The sequence below is a fragment of the Micropterus salmoides genome, unplaced genomic scaffold (assembly GCF_014851395.1).
Source record: "Micropterus salmoides isolate LMB-PRFRI ecotype aquatic unplaced genomic scaffold, ASM1485139v1 Ms_hic_scaffold_776, whole genome shotgun sequence".
NCBI classification, from domain to species: domain Eukaryota; kingdom Metazoa; phylum Chordata; class Actinopteri; order Centrarchiformes; family Centrarchidae; genus Micropterus; species Micropterus salmoides.
This window is the reverse complement of record NW_024044544.1, coordinates 1-15624: the sequence shown is the minus strand read 5'-3', so window position 1 is coordinate 15624 and position 15624 is coordinate 1. Positions and strand designations below refer to the sequence as shown.

The 15624-nt window shown below is 44.2% G+C and overlaps 1 pseudogene; it reads right to left on the bottom strand.

Moving 5' to 3' along the window:
* Positions 1 to 6: 6 nt before the first annotated feature.
* LOC119892989 lies at positions 7 to 13445 on the bottom strand (annotated as a pseudogene).
* Positions 13446 to 15624: the final 2179 nt, after the last annotated feature.

The window sequence follows — 15624 nt, the reverse complement described above, 5'->3', positions numbered from 1 at the left end:
CCCAGCTTCAGTAGAACCTTCTTGTCAGCCTCCATCAGTTCCTTTGGACTGGTCTCATGTCCTTCATCGTACTTCTGCTTCTTCCTCTTTGTCTGAACCAGCAGGAAGTGTGAGTACAGGTCAGTCAGGGTCTTGGGCAGCTCTCCTCTCTGCTCTGTAGTCAACATGTGCTCCAGAACTGTAGCAGTGATCCAGCAGAAGACTGGGATTAGACACATGATCTGGAGGCTCCTAGATGTCTTGATGTGTGAGATGATTCTGCTGGACAGCTCTTCATCACTGACTCTCCTCCTGAAGTACTCCTCCTTCTGGGCGTCAGTGAAGCCTCGTACTTCTGTTACCCTGTCAACACATGAAGGAGGGATCTGATTGGCTGCTGCAGGTCGGGAAGTTATCCAGACCAGAGCCGAGGGAAGCAGATTCCCCTTGATGAGGTTTGTCAGCAGCAGGTTGACTGATGACTTCTGTGTGACATCAGACACAACCTCATTGTTGTGGAAATCCAATGAATGTCTGCTTTCATCCAGGCCGTCAAAGATGAACAACAGTTTACAGACAGCGAGCTTCTCTGCTGGACCTTCTGTAATGTTGGATGGAAAACATGGAGCAGCGTGAGAAGACTGTACTGCTCATCTTTGATCAAGATCAGCTCCCTGAAGGAGAGCATAATCACCAGACTGACATCTTGGTTTTCCAAGCCCTCTGCCCAGTCCAGAGTGAACTTCTGCACTGAGAAGGTTTTTCCAACTCCTGCGACGCCGTTGGTCAGAACCACTCTGATGTGTTTCTGTTGGCCAGGTAAGGCTTTAAAGATGTCCTGGCACTTGATTGGAGTTTCATGGAGGGTCTCCATCTTGGAAGCTGTCTCAAGCTGCCTCACCTCATGTTGGGTATTGACCTCTTCACTCTGTCCCTCTGTGATGTAGAGCTCAGTGTAGATCCTGTTGAGGAGGGTTCCTTTTTCTGTTTCATCACTTCCTTCAGTCACACATTCGAATCTCCTCCGCAGACTGACCTTATGTTCATCTAAAACCTCCTGCAGACCGCCACTCACTAGGAAAAAGTTTTTAGACAAAAAGAAAATGTTACAATCTGCTAATTATTTTCATTACCATTAAAAAATGATAAATATAAGAATATATAGAGAAGTAAAAGTTATAAAGTCGAGTTTTGTGGAACATTAGAATGCTCCCTTTTCTCTCATCCTCTGACTGTGTGCCGGTTTCTATGTGTTTGATGCCAGCAGAGGCTCAGCTTGTCTGCAGTTCGTCATCTGAACAGCTCACTGTGGCTTTTTTCATTCCTGCAATATTTAAAACTAATCCACCAAACAAATACTACAGAAAGTGCCATATTTGCTCTGTAGAGTTTTATTCAATAGCAAAGCTAACAATGAACTGCAAATCACTTTGACAAATACACTCCTGGAAATGGAAAAGCTCTAATATGAGTAAATTAACAGTAAACAGAGATCTGAGCCTTCAAACAGGAACACAGAGAGTGAGAGTAAACTGCAAACAACAGAGATTCAGTTGACTGACGGATATAAGATTCAAGGTCATTCTACAACACAGGGTTGTGCCAAAATTCAAGTTGTAGGGAAAATTACTACATCGCTACAAAACAATTTACCCTCTGGTCGCACAGACATGTATTGATCCAGTCAGTTTAGCTCCAAATGTGGTTTTGGTTTGAGGGAGGACACCATCTCAGGTGGGCGCCTGAAAATGACCACTAGCTCAGTCAGGGTTTTTGAAGCTGTGACTCACAAAACCTCTGTGGCACATGTAAGTTAGTAATATGTAGCAGAATTTTAGGGCGCTTTCACACCTAAAAGGACGCACCAAGGTCTGAACCAGAGTTCATGTTTTAATATATTTTGATATATTCCGTTAGTTTTGGTTTGTTTCACACTGCAGTTACCTATGCATTGCACTTGCGTCATCATCCATGTGGGCTGCGTCTCCCTATACCTACTTGACATTGATTGGTTGAACAGTTCCACAGGGGGATTTGACCAGAATGAATGAACGAGGAATGTATAGATGCATATTGTTGGTTAGGAGTTAGGGACAAGGGGACATTTTCCAAATTGCCAAATTGCTCTAATACCAACAAGGCCAATTTCAAAGAAGGTCTTGCCCATTAGCTTTAAGTTCATGGTCTATTTCACTCAATTTGATTATAAGCACAAAAGTTTAAATTAATTTTATTTTCATTATTTTATATTCATGATTATATCACAGTTATATTCCCCCGTTTACCTTAAAACAAGACAAGGAGAGAAAAAAAATGCTCTTCAATGATTGAGTGATTAGAGAAAAGTAAAATCAAAAATTAAAGAAATAATTGCAAGGATATCACAAAATCAAATTATGAGTTAAATATATTTACTTGCGTACTACCTTTGTCAAAGTATTGGTCATATTGTGTACAGAACTGAAACTATATAGAGTATATGGCTGTGTCAGTTGTAAACCGAAATGTGCACATCCCACACAAAAATAGTAGTAATCTCTTAAGGATTAGGACAACTGCACCAACTCCAGCACCCAGAATAAACTCATTTAAATGACTCTCTTCAATGTGAGATCACTTTCAAGTAAGACTAGATTTTATGTTTTTAACTGAATCCTGGTTGCAGATGAATGACTATAGCCAGCTAGCTGAACCGTGTCCGCCTCAATATGATTGTTTTAGTCAACCGAGGGTCAGTGGTCGTGGTGGTGGGCTAGTGAGCGTGTATAGGAAAAATGTCATCAAGTACGCTGTGATGAATTTAACTCCTTTGAAGTTCTCACTCTTAAAGTGAACCTGCAACCTATCATATTTGTTATAATTTATCGCCCCCCAAAACCGCCTGAAGGATTTTTATCAGAAGTTCCTGAATTTTTATCTACTCTGGTTTTAAATTATGACAGATTTGTTCTTTGTGGCGATTTTAATATTCATGTTGATGACCCCACCAATGTTAATGCAACTGACTTTTTAAATATGGCCACTTCTTTTACCTTCAAACAACATGTCAAAGGGCAAACACATAACCGTGGTCATACACTGGACTTTTTACCCTGGGTGTCAGCATTTCCTCTGTGGAATTAGTGGACATGACCATATCTGACCACAGATGTATTGTTTTTAGCTGTGATTCACCTGTTACTCATGCCGCCTCACCAAGCTCCGTGTGTTCTCGCATCTTTAATGAACAAAGTGTTTCAAAGTTTTGCGCATTCTTTCAGAGCCAAAGCCAACACCTGTCTGATTCCAACACCAACAATCTGGTCGATCACTTCAATCATATCTGCTTGTCATCACTAAATATTACTGCTCCTCTAAAGGTTAGGCCTACGTCTAAAGCTAGTAAACAACCCTGGATAAATGACAGCATTCGCAGCCTAAAAAGGGAATGCAGGAAAGCATAGCTCCGATGGAAATAATCCAGTCTCCAAGTCCATTACCTCAGTCTGAAGGATTTATTAATTAACTACTGCTTTTGACACCATTGATCACAACATCATGTTAGACAGACTGAGGCACTGGGTGGGGATCTCTGGTACTGCCCTAGAATGGTTTTCATCCTACATGTCAAATAGGAAGTTTTGCGTGTCTGTAAACAACTATGTCTCTTCGTTCTGTCCAGTTAAATATTGTGTGCCTCATGGGTCGGTCTTAGGACCCATTTTTTTTTCCTTGTATCTGCTTGGACATATTATCCATAAACATGGTATTTCTTTTCACATTTATGCTGATAACACACAAATATACTTGCCCATCAGATCCACAGACCCTGGAATGCTGAGTTCACTTACCGACTGCCTTTGTGAAGTTAAAAAATGGATGTCAAATAATTTCCTCCAGCTGAACTCAGACAAAACAGAAATCCTGGTCATCGGGTCCCAGCAGATGGCAAATCAAACACTGCCATCTGCTGGTTCCCTAGTAAATCACATTAAGCCTGTTGCAAAGAACCTTGGTGTTTGGTTTGATAGTAATTTAAATTTCGAGCAGCACACCACAAAGCTTGTTCAATCATGTTTTTATCAACTTAGAAAGCAAAAATTCGATCTATGTTAACTTTTAAGGACATGGAGACCATTTTACACGCCTTCATCTCATCACGCCTGGATTATTGCAACAGCCTTTTCACCTGTTTAACCCAAAAATCTACTGATCGACTCCAGACTGTCCAGAACTCAGCTGCCAGGCTTTTAACCAGAACAAAGAAATATGACCACATTACTCCTATTTTAGCTTCATTACACTGGCTCCAAGTATGTTTTAGAATTGACTTTAAAATTCTATTGATCACTTTTAAAGCTCTTCATGGCCTCTCGCCTTGTTATATTTCTGACCTTTTAGTCCCATACGCACCAGCACGTACCTTGAGATCCTCGGGCAGAGGTCTGTTGTCTGTTCCAGAGTCTCGACTGAAAACTAAAGGGGACAGAGCGTTTGCTGTCAGGGCCCCGAGGCTCTGGAACAGCCTGCCCGAGGAAATCAGGTCAACTGAGTCAGTGAACTCTTTTAAGTCCCTTCTTAAAACATACTTTTATAGGAGAGTCTTTCCCGATCTTATTTGACTTATTTTATCCCTTTTATTTTATTCTATTTTACTAATTTTATATTTATCTTAAACGTGTATTTTAGTCTTTTCAATGTTTTCATGCTTTTATCTTGTATTGTATTTTTGTATTATTGTCTTTGTTGTTGTTGAAAAGTGCTCTACAAATAAAGATTATTATTATTATTATTATTATTATATTATGAAAATGATAATAATAATAATATTATATTATGAAAATGATAATAATAATAATATAGCGTCTTTCAAATAAGAAGCTACGAGATGCTGGTTTGCTTGTTCTTAATTACTGTACAAAATACAGGCTACTGTGGGCAGTAGCCAACACCAAAAACAACTCTGCCGTCACTTAGCGCTACGTGTTAACTTCTACTCTCAACTCACTGTATCACCTCTCTTTTCTCACACACACCCTCTCTTCGGCCTAGCAGGAACAATAACAACCATCCTTCTTAACTCTCTGCCAATCACAGGTACGAATACAGTTGATTGACAGGCTTCTAAACATATCGCACATTCACTGACATTCTGGAACATTGGAAAACACAGTGCTTATGGTAAAAAACCCTTTCTGCCTTAGTAGCTGACAAGAACAATCTTACCAGTGACATTCAGACTCCACAATAAACACCAGCTAGTCATCCAGTCTGTTACACTAAGAATAAAAAAAGAGCCATCAGTATAGGATATTGTATTGTAACTATTTTTGCAGCTGTATCGTATGACTTGTGAGGAACTTGTGGATGTCAATAATCTTTTTTAGTATAAAGGGATACACAACATTCAGGTGACAAATCAAAATATATTACATAATATAATGCAGTAAGGCTCTCAGGCATTGTGTGTTGCTTTTAGATATGTTCATCATGTAGATCAAATTTTACAAAGTTTTTTTTTGTCATTATACAATACGGGGTGGTGGTGGTGGTGATCGCGCATAGATAAGATGCTTGCCTTTGGTGTGGGAGACCTGGGTTCGATTCCCGCTGTGACACATCCACCACTGTGTCCCTGAGCAAGACACTTAACCCCTTGTTGCTCCAGAGGCGTGCGACCTCTGACATGTATAGCAATTGTAATTCGCTTTGGATAAAAGCATCAGCTAAAGTGTCAACACCTGAGAGTCGGCAGGATCCACAATGGTGGACCGAGCTCCCCACTGACATCAGGGCAGCACAAACTGCACACATCTTCCGCCTGAAAACTAAAAAACGAAATGCAGCACTCAAAGTTGTTCAGCTTATTTGATGAAGTTGATGGTTACATTTTTAAGATGCAGTCTTACTTTGTACAGAGCTGCTCTGACTGGCTGTCTGCAGTCCAGCTCTTGTTCTGGATCTTTCTCCACACCGGGGACAGGAGGAGTCTCCTGGTGAAGCAGACTGGTCCCAGTATGAGGTGATGCACCGTCTGCAGAACCAGTGTCCACAGCTGGTAGAGACCGGATCCTTCAGGACGTCCTGACACAAAGCACAGCAGGACGGCTGCTCCTCCACAGAAACATGACTCCTCTTCTTCTCTCTGTGAAGACAATTCATTAGAACTAAAATGATTTGTTGCTTGTTGTTGAAAACTATCCAGATTTGTCCGACACTGTGTAGAAGCTCAGACGGTCACAGAGAACAGTAAAAGTGTTGTTACTTTTCTGTTGAATTCAGCTTTCGGTCTGTAATGAAGATGTTTGTTCCTTTCAGTTCAACTCTCCTGCTTTCAACACTAATTAACTGCTTTTTCTATCCGACTGTCTAAACATTTAATGATCTGCCTGTAGACAAACTCAACACTTGCTGCCACTCAAAGCTCCGCAAAAGAGAGCTGATTATATCCTTCACTTCACTTTACCAGCTTAGAAGTAGTATAAATATCTGGGGTAGATCAGCAGCCTAAGACACACAGCATGTAATAGTGGTGTCACAGGTTCAAATCTAGACTGTTTCCTTTAGGTCTTCTGTGATTCTCTACTGATCAGAGACAGACCGAGACAACCGTCACGTGAACACAACTTTCCCTTTACTACTCTGGGGAACATCTTCAGATCTCTGTCCCTCTCCTGGTTCTCTATGCTGCTGCTGCTGCTGCCACCAAATACCTCTGTTAATATTCTGCATTTAGAGGCTTTGCTCGTCAATCTTCAAAGTTTCTACTACCACTTTTCTTTATGTTTTCTCTCCATGTAGTGAAGTGCATCATGTTCTTGATTCTTCCCCACATCGTTTATATACATATATCCCATCATGCAATTAAAGTAACACTTAATAATGCAGAAAATTAAAAACAATAATAATTATTACTTATTTATTAATTACTTAATAGTTTGAATATGTTCTGTAGAAGATGCATTTAAATGTGAGTTTAACACACGTTGTACCTGTTTGCTATTGTGCAAAACAAGTTCAATAACATTTAAAGATTAAAAATGTAGGAAATAAAATAAATGGTCCGTGGATGTCATCTTTAGGAACAATTAACGTTGGATAGTCTAAGCTTAAAGGTCCACTGATGTTTCAAGGCTTTAAACTGCAAGCTTTAAATCATTAATAAGTGGACCTTTAAGTTCACATTTTCTTCACCATATTTTACTTAAGTAGCCAGTTAAAGGGTAAACTAAAACTGTTAACATGTTACCAAATGCAGATACAGGAATAAGGGGTCTGAACTCTAGGACAGAGCAGGTACAGTTAACGCCATATATGTATTAAAAAAAAGGCTCAACAAAAACATCTGGCAACAGAACAAGCAGGCAGTCCAAAGAATATACAAATCCAATAAACAAACAGAGTCCAGGCAGCGGGGAAAGGGATAGGCGACAAAATGGCCAAAACAAGCCAGGGAGGGTGGAGGGAGGTCTGGGGCCTGTAGCCCACCAAGAAGCAAGTTCAACATACGCAGGATATCTTTTCATTATCTGGCTTCACTAACCCTAACATTCACGATCAGGATAAGCGGTCACACAAAGCTATCAACTTGGTTAGTCTATCCAGGGCGTCCTAATCCGTGAGTGCATTCATATAAATGTTAGCAACAGATGACCTTTCTAGGTGACTGACAGATACTAGGAGGAAGATGATACCAGTGGTTCCCCTTCGAGGGAACTCGAACTGCGTCGGTTACGACACTATGGGAACGCCTCTAGGCGAAGCAGGTCTGAACGTGAATGAAATCACTCCAATCCTATTGGCTTGTTGCGAGAACGGTAAGGTGTGACGGAATAACCGGAGGAGTATAAAGCACACCTGTACACACTCATCATTAGCTTTTTTCTATTCAGCAGGCGCTCTGTATGTTGTTTGAAGAAAGCTCCAGTCCTACGAGCAGTATGTCTTACGTGAAGAAGAAGTCTACCAGCATGTCCGGCAACCAGATGTCTGGACCCAAGGCAGCTGAGGCTGCCAGGCGTAGGTCCCTTCCCTCTACGAGCTCCTACGGAGAGGAGAGGAAGCAGAGTGTCGCAGCCGTCTGAGAGACGCGATCTGAGGACCGTCATCCAGTCCCGACGGAGCTCTGGGAAGACCGGGGTAGGGGAGTCTCCGGTGTTGGGACAGGAAGTTTGTACTCTGCTGAGGAAAGGGGCCGTGGAACGTGTCTCCCCCCCAGACAGAGACGCCGGTTCTACAGCCGGTACTTCATAGTCCCCAAGAAGGACGGAGGGCTGCGTGCCCTATTTTGGATCTGCGGGTTCTAACCGGTCTCTGAGGAGATTCAGGTTAAAGATGCTCATCATCCCCGCCACCGTGACGCACATCCAATCTGAGGATTGGTTCGTCACGATAGATCTAAAGGACGCCTATTTCCAGGTCTCCATCCGTCCTTCTCACAGGAAGTTCCTGAGGTTTGCCTTCGGGGGTGTGGCTTACCAGTATCGGGTTCTTCCATTCGGCCTGGCACTTCCCCTCGCACATTCACCAAGTGTATGGATGCAGCACTGGCCCCGCTGAGGCTCCGGGGCATCCGGATTTCAACTTAATCGACGACTGGCTCATCCTAGCCCAGTCTCGAGAGTTGGCGTTCGGCATCGAGATGTCGTTCTGGCTCATCTGCGGCGTTTAGGGCTGAGGCTCAACGCAAAGAAGAGCGTGCTGGTGCCCACCCAACGGACTACGTTCCTAGGGGTTGTATGGGATTCGACAACGATGCGGGCACAATTGTCTCCGGCACGTGTCGACACCATATTGGCTGCCGTGAAAGGGGTGAAGTTAGGCCACGCCATCACTATGAAACACTTTCAACGAGTGTTGGGTCTCCTGGCGGCTGCGTCCAGCGTAATACCATCTGGACTGCTGCACATGAGACCCCTGCAGTGGTGGCTAAGGAACAAGGGTTTTTCCCCGAGGGGAAATCCTCTCCGTCTGATTTGGGTTACGCGCAAGTGTCTTTGTTCCCTATCAGTTTGGAAGGAAACTTGGTTCCTGTCCCAGGGGCCCGTGCTGGGAGGGTCTTGTTGCCGGCTGGTTATTTCGACAGACGCCTCCCTCACGGGCTGGGGCGCGGTCATGGACGGCCGCTTTGCAAGGGGATCCTGGCAGGTGCATCAATCCGAGTGGCATATCAACTGTCTCGAGATGTTGGCGGTGTTCCAGGCTCTAAGGAGTTTCCTGCCCGATCTCCAAGGCCACCACGTCCTGGTTCGTTCCGAAGAGAACAACACAGCGGTGGTGGCCTATCTGAATCACCAGGGCGGTCTGCGCTCGCGCCCTCTGGACAGACTGGCGCGTCAGATCCTCCTGTGGTCCCAGCAGAGGTTACTATCGCTCAGGGCGATGTATCTCCCGGGGACGCAGAATCAGGGAGCAGACCTGCTGTCGAGGCAGGGGCTGAGGCCCGGGGAATGGAGACTTCACCCCGAAGTGGTGGAGCTCTTGTGCGAAGAGTTCGGTCCCATAGACGTGGATCTGTTTGCGTCTCAAGAGACTACGCACTGCCCGCTATGGTTTCTCTCGTTCCTCCAGACCCAACGGGGCGCCATGGTACATTCGTGGCCGAGGCTACGTCTGTACGCTTTTCCCCCAGTTGCTCTGCTCCCGGGGTTCTGGAGCGGGTCCGCCAGGACAATGTCGGCCTACTGCTCGTAGCCCCGTTCTGGCCAACCCGGGTGTGGTTCTCGGACATCATGTTGCTCCTGGACGGCCCGCCAGGGCAGGTCCCTCTGAGGAGAGACCTGCTGTCCCAGGCCCAGGGCCGGGTTCTTCACCCTTGCCCCGCCATATGGCGACTGTGGGTCTGGCCCCACAGTACCTAGAGGCGGGTCTAACAGCCGGAGCAGTCGAGACCCTCCTGAGCTCCAGGGCCCCGTCCACACGGAGGATGTACGGCCTGAAGTGGAGTGTTTTCTCCACTTGGTGTAGGGAGCGGTCGGTGGACCCTGTTACCTGCCCGGTGGTTCAGGTACTTGAGTTCCTCCAGGACCGGTTCTCTGCTGGTCTTTCCCCTTCCACCCTCAAGGTGTACGTGGCAGCTATTTTCCACACCCCTCTGAGGGAGGGGTCCTTGGGGAAACTTCCCTTGGTTGTACGTTTCCTCCGTGGTGCCCGGAGGATGAGACCTGCGACTCGGTCCAAGGTTCCCACTTGGGATCTGGCAGTGGTTCTTGGGGCGGTGGCTGAGGCCCCCTTCAAACCCCTGGAGTCAGCTGAGGCTAAGCACTTGACCCTCAAGATGGCCTTTCTCCTTGCTATCACCTCTCTGAGGAGGGTGGGGGATCTCCAAGCACTTTTGGTTTCCCCGCAAAGCCTGGAGTTTGCCCCGGGGAATATTAGGGCTATCCTGCACCCTCGTTCAGGCTACATCCCTAAAGTGCCTTCTTGTGCGGCAGGGTCCACAGTGCTGCAGGCATTTCATCCTCATGTGACGGCGGAGGACGGGAGACTTCATCTGCTCTGCCCTGTCAGAGCACTGAGTATTTACACTCTGAGGTCCTCCCGTTGGAGGAAGGCTGACCAGCTGCTAGTGTGTTTTGGGTCTCCCAGGGCCGGGCTCCCTGCATCCAAACATACTATTAGCAACTGGATTGTTCAGACTATTTCCCTGGCCTATCAGGTGCGCGGTTTGCCTTCACCTGTGGCTGTGAGGGCTCATTCTACCAGAGGCATGGCGGCCTCTCGAGCCCTCCTTTCCGGGGCCTCTTTGCAGGATGTTTGTTTAGCGGCTGGCTGGGCCACTCCGCACACATTCATTCGGTTTTACAGTCTTGACCTTCTTCGGCACCTGGCACTCGTGCGCTCTCCTCTTAGTCGTGCCACTTTATTGCACACAGGGGCAGGCGGGGTTTTCGGCACGGTTTAGTGGGTATCTCGTTCCCATAGTGTCGTAACCGACGCAGTTCGAGTTCACTCGAAGGGGAACGTCTCGGGTTACGTATGTAACCCTGGTTCCCCGAGAAGGGGAACGAGACACTGCGTCGGCCCGCCGCACCTCTCTCCCGCCTGAAGCGCCTGCTTCATAGTTTAAGCTAATGATGAGTGTGTACAGGTGTGCTTTATACTCCTCCGGTTATTCCGTCACACCTTACCGTTCTAGCAACAAGCCAATAGGATTGGAGTGATTTCATTCACGTTCAGACCTGCTTCGCCTAGAGGCGTTCCCATAGTGTCGTAACCGACGCAGTGTCTCGTTCCCCTTCTCGGGGAACCAGGGTTACATACGTAAACCGAGACGTTTTTCTTTGTCACAAAAGGTTTGTTAAATTTTAGTTACTGAATACATTTGGGTAGAAAACTGAATATACAAACAAAAACATCAACAGAAATTATGGCATCAGCAGAGGTAAGCGATAATGAGACATATAAATGAGATAATAGCAGTATCTTACTTTGAGTCTGAGGGTCCATCTTCATTTCTGAAGAATAGAGGATTTCCTTTGGACGAGTCACTCTTCATAGACAGACAGCTGGATACTGGAGACTCTGCTCTGTCCTCCTCTTCCTCCACACAAACTCTCATCTTCTGAACTTCAGTCAGTCTGAGAGTTAAAAACAGTAACACTGACTTTGAGCTCAGAACACAAGAATCAAGAAGAACAAGTTTGTTCAAGAGTCACAAACAAGACTGCGAGAACAGGAAGTAACAAACACAAAGACACACAGACACACAGTAAACAGTTTAATAAAAACAGTCAGAACTTTTCTTTAAAACTGTGCTTGTGTTCTTGGTTACTGCAGGTTTAATGTGCTTTATTCAGCCAATCACAACTTTGTGTCCATAGATGAATGTTGAGTTCACTCTAACATTTCACAAGGGCCAAATCTAACCCTGGTGGCCAACAAAGCCAGGGGGGCTTGTTGGCAGCGCATTGAGTCAATTTGTGATCATCTTCACAGTGTTCTTGCTGTAATTCTCTATTTTGTATTTTATGGACTCTTCTTTTATGTGTAATATGATTAGGATATAAAAGTACTACATATTAGGTCAATTGTAAGAAATATGGAAACGGGGAGAGTGGTAATAATCAGAGGAAAACCCCAAGATTAAAAAGGTAAATTTATGAGAAAAAATAATTACAAATCTACAAGTAAAAAACTTCAATATTCTCTGATATAATGGATTGTTAAACCCGCTTTGTATTTTTGGACACGTACTTATCCACCTTTCGTAGTACAAGTTAATGGGGAAGTTACAACCAATGTCACAAAGTTACTCCTGTAACTTCGTAGTAAGACCCATGGTCTGCATCAAGCCATTATCTCCACTTTATCCAGGGCTTACATCCAGTTCCCGCCAGATCGCTGAGTTATACAGTTGTAGAGTCACGTACCAACCAAGTAACTGAAGCTTGTTATTCTGCTTGCCTTGTTTACCTGCTAACTCAAAATTCTCTGTCTTCAGATTCACCTTCACTGGATTTCCGCTCAAGGCTGCCAGCCAGCTCACCTTTCTCTCTGGATTTCACTTCTAAATGTTAACCCTGCTCCCCAGCCAGCTAAACCTTCCAGTTCCCTCTACCAAGTCATACTCTGAGTTCAATCCCAAACCCCAGCCACGTGTTGAACAATAATGATATGAACTGATTCAAGAAGCATCTGGTGGATCATAACAGCTGATCTGAGGAAGAGCCAAACAACTAAATAGTTTGAGGATAAATATGAGTTAAAGAATTACACATTTGAAGCAGATTTTTCAGATTTAGAATTCTTCTACATCTTTACAGTGATGTCAACGTGAGGGAAACAATATCTGCACTAATAGTTCTGCATCATTAATATAAATCTTTTAGCAGAACGTTTTGTATTAAACCTCAGTGCATCATCTTCCATCAGCTCAGTTTACAGTAAATACAGTCTCTTACTGTGTGTCTGACAGTCCAGCTTCATTACTGATTTTCAGATGATTTCCTTTGGACATCTGGATGCTGCAGATTCTGCTCTGTCCTCCTCTTCCTCCACACAAACATTCATCTTCTGGACTTCAGTCAGTCTGAGAGGTAAAACAGTGACACTGACTGTGAGCTCAGAACACAAGAATCAAGAAGAACAAGTTTGTTCAAGCGTCAAAAACAAGACTGAGAGAAGAAACAAAGACACACGCACGCACACACTCAGTAAACAGTATAATAAAAACAGACAGAACTCCACCGGGTCTCATGTCATTAAATCTGTGTTTATTTTCTAGAGTTAATGCAGGTTTAATGTGTTTTATTAGGTCAATCACAACTTTGTTCAGATGAATCAAAGTGTTGAGTTCACTCTAACATTTCTTTCCTCTACAGTCCACAGGGAGAAAAGTGACACAGAGACTTTGACAGTAAAATAATAAAAATGTTGTATTAACACTCACCCTGGCTCAGCCTTCAGGTTTGCTCCTTCTGCTCTGTCATCTCAAAATGGAGTCTGACTAAACACTTTCAGCTTCCCTGTTCTCACCTGGATCACCTGCTCAGTGTTGCTCCTCCCCTCAACAAGTGAGTTTATCTGTGTGTGTGTGTGTGTGTGTGTTACAGTTTTTGCTTATGTCATTGTTTACAAACAAGATCGTTAAAATGCTACAGAGTGAATAAATAATGGTAAAGATATGTATAGTAATGAAAGTTTATGATAATAATTGTAATGTTAATGATATTAATAACAATAATAAGAACAATAGGACTAGCAACAATAATTGTAGCAGAGGGTGTCGAGCAGGAACACGGGGGCAGCAGGTGACCCGCAACCACAGATCCAACTCCACAGCTCCAGAGGCAGAAACACCTGCAGAAAGTGATAGGAGGAGAGAGGAGAGGGACGAGAAAGCACAAAACTAAGTGTCTCGTTCCCCTTCTCGGGGAACGAGACACTGCGTCGGTTACGACACTATGGGAACGCCTCTAGGCGAAGCAGGTCTGAACGTGAATGAAATCACTCCAATCCTATTGGCTTGTTGCTAGAACGGTAAGGTGTGACGGAATAACCGGAGGAGTATAAAGCACACCTGTACACTCATCATTAGCTTAAACTATGAAGCAGGCGCTTCAGGCGGGAGAGAGGTGCGGCGGGCCGACGCAGTGTCTCGTTCCCCTTCTCGGGGAACCAGGGTTAGGGAAGAAGTCGAGTTAGTAACATGCATTAATGGGATGAGGTTGCGTATAGAGGGAGAGAAGTAGGAGGAGAGAGGAGCTCAGTGCACCATGGAAATCCCCCGGCCGTCTAGGACTATAGCAGCATAACTAACCTCACCTGAGCCAACCCTAACTATACGCTTTATCAAAGAGGAAAGTCTTAAGTCTACTCTTAAATGTGGAGACGGTGTCTGCCTCCTGAACGCAAACTGGAACGTGTTGCCACAGGAGAGGAGCTTGATAGCTGAACGCTTTGGCTCCCATTATACTTTTGGAGACTCTAGGAGCCAAGGTGCGTTTGGGAGTGCAGTGGTGGTTTAGTAAGGTACTATGAGCTCTTTAAGATAAGATGGGCTCTCTCTCGTTTTCCCGACCTCCTACGCGGGATTCGCAGGGGGCTGCAGACACTATCAGTCTCACACATAGAAACAAACAAATTTAGGTTGTCCCTGGTAGAATTATTATTATTATTATTGCTTTTCCCTGTTGTCCCCACCTTCCATCCCCCTTCTCTTACAGGTCTTGTCCTTTCTCTGTGCTGTCTGTTGTATGTGTATGTGTATATATATATATATATAAGTGAAGAGGATTGGTCCAGCACAGATCCTTGTGGAACTCCATAACTAACTTTGGCGTGCATTGAAGATTCATTGCTAACATGTACAAACTGAGATCGATCCGATAAACAGGACTTAAACCAGCTTAGAGCAGTTCCTTTAATGCCAATTATATGTTCCAGTCTCTGTAGGATCTGATGGTCAAGGTATCAAATGCAAATGTCCCCAGTGTAAGTGACACCTATGCACCCACCACAAAGCAGTGTGCAATTTGTAGCTCCTACAGCCTCAATTTTGCAAATAAAACATGATTCCAGTGAAGTTTATTCAGTTGTCTTTATTATGAAAAAAAATCTTTCTCTGGAAGGAGTCAGAGTCAAACGGCTTTCCACCTTTGTCTTATGCTCAGAGTCTAATAAAGACTTAATTATCTATGACAGAGATAATGATCATAGTGTTGTAACCCAGTTCACACAGTAATCACAGTATGTTGAGAGAAGGCCTGAAACATGCTGAGACTCAGGTTGTTCAGACTTTCTAAATATGTTTCAACATTTCTTTCTATATAATAATAAGAACAACATGCATGTTTCCTGATTCAGTTATTTGTACACACCTGTGACCAGGGGGCCCGTGCATTGACAACATAGGCGGTTGACTAGGGGCAAATGTCAGGGGTCGGGTTTAGGGTACCCACCTCTGTCTGATTAAGGTCAGTTGAAAAACTGAATAAAGCTTTGATTGCATCCGACTTTTATTTTCTTCTTTCTGTCAAGTAAATCTGTCATAATATGAGAAAGGTTGGTATTGGTGGTAATAAACTGAACTTCAGAGAGGTAACTTTATAAATGCAAATCAACTTCTACTATTAGAAAGATGTGGAAATAAACTGCAACACACCATTGTTCCACAGAGTGGAAAACATCAATAGAAAGATCAATTTAAATATGTTAATAAACATA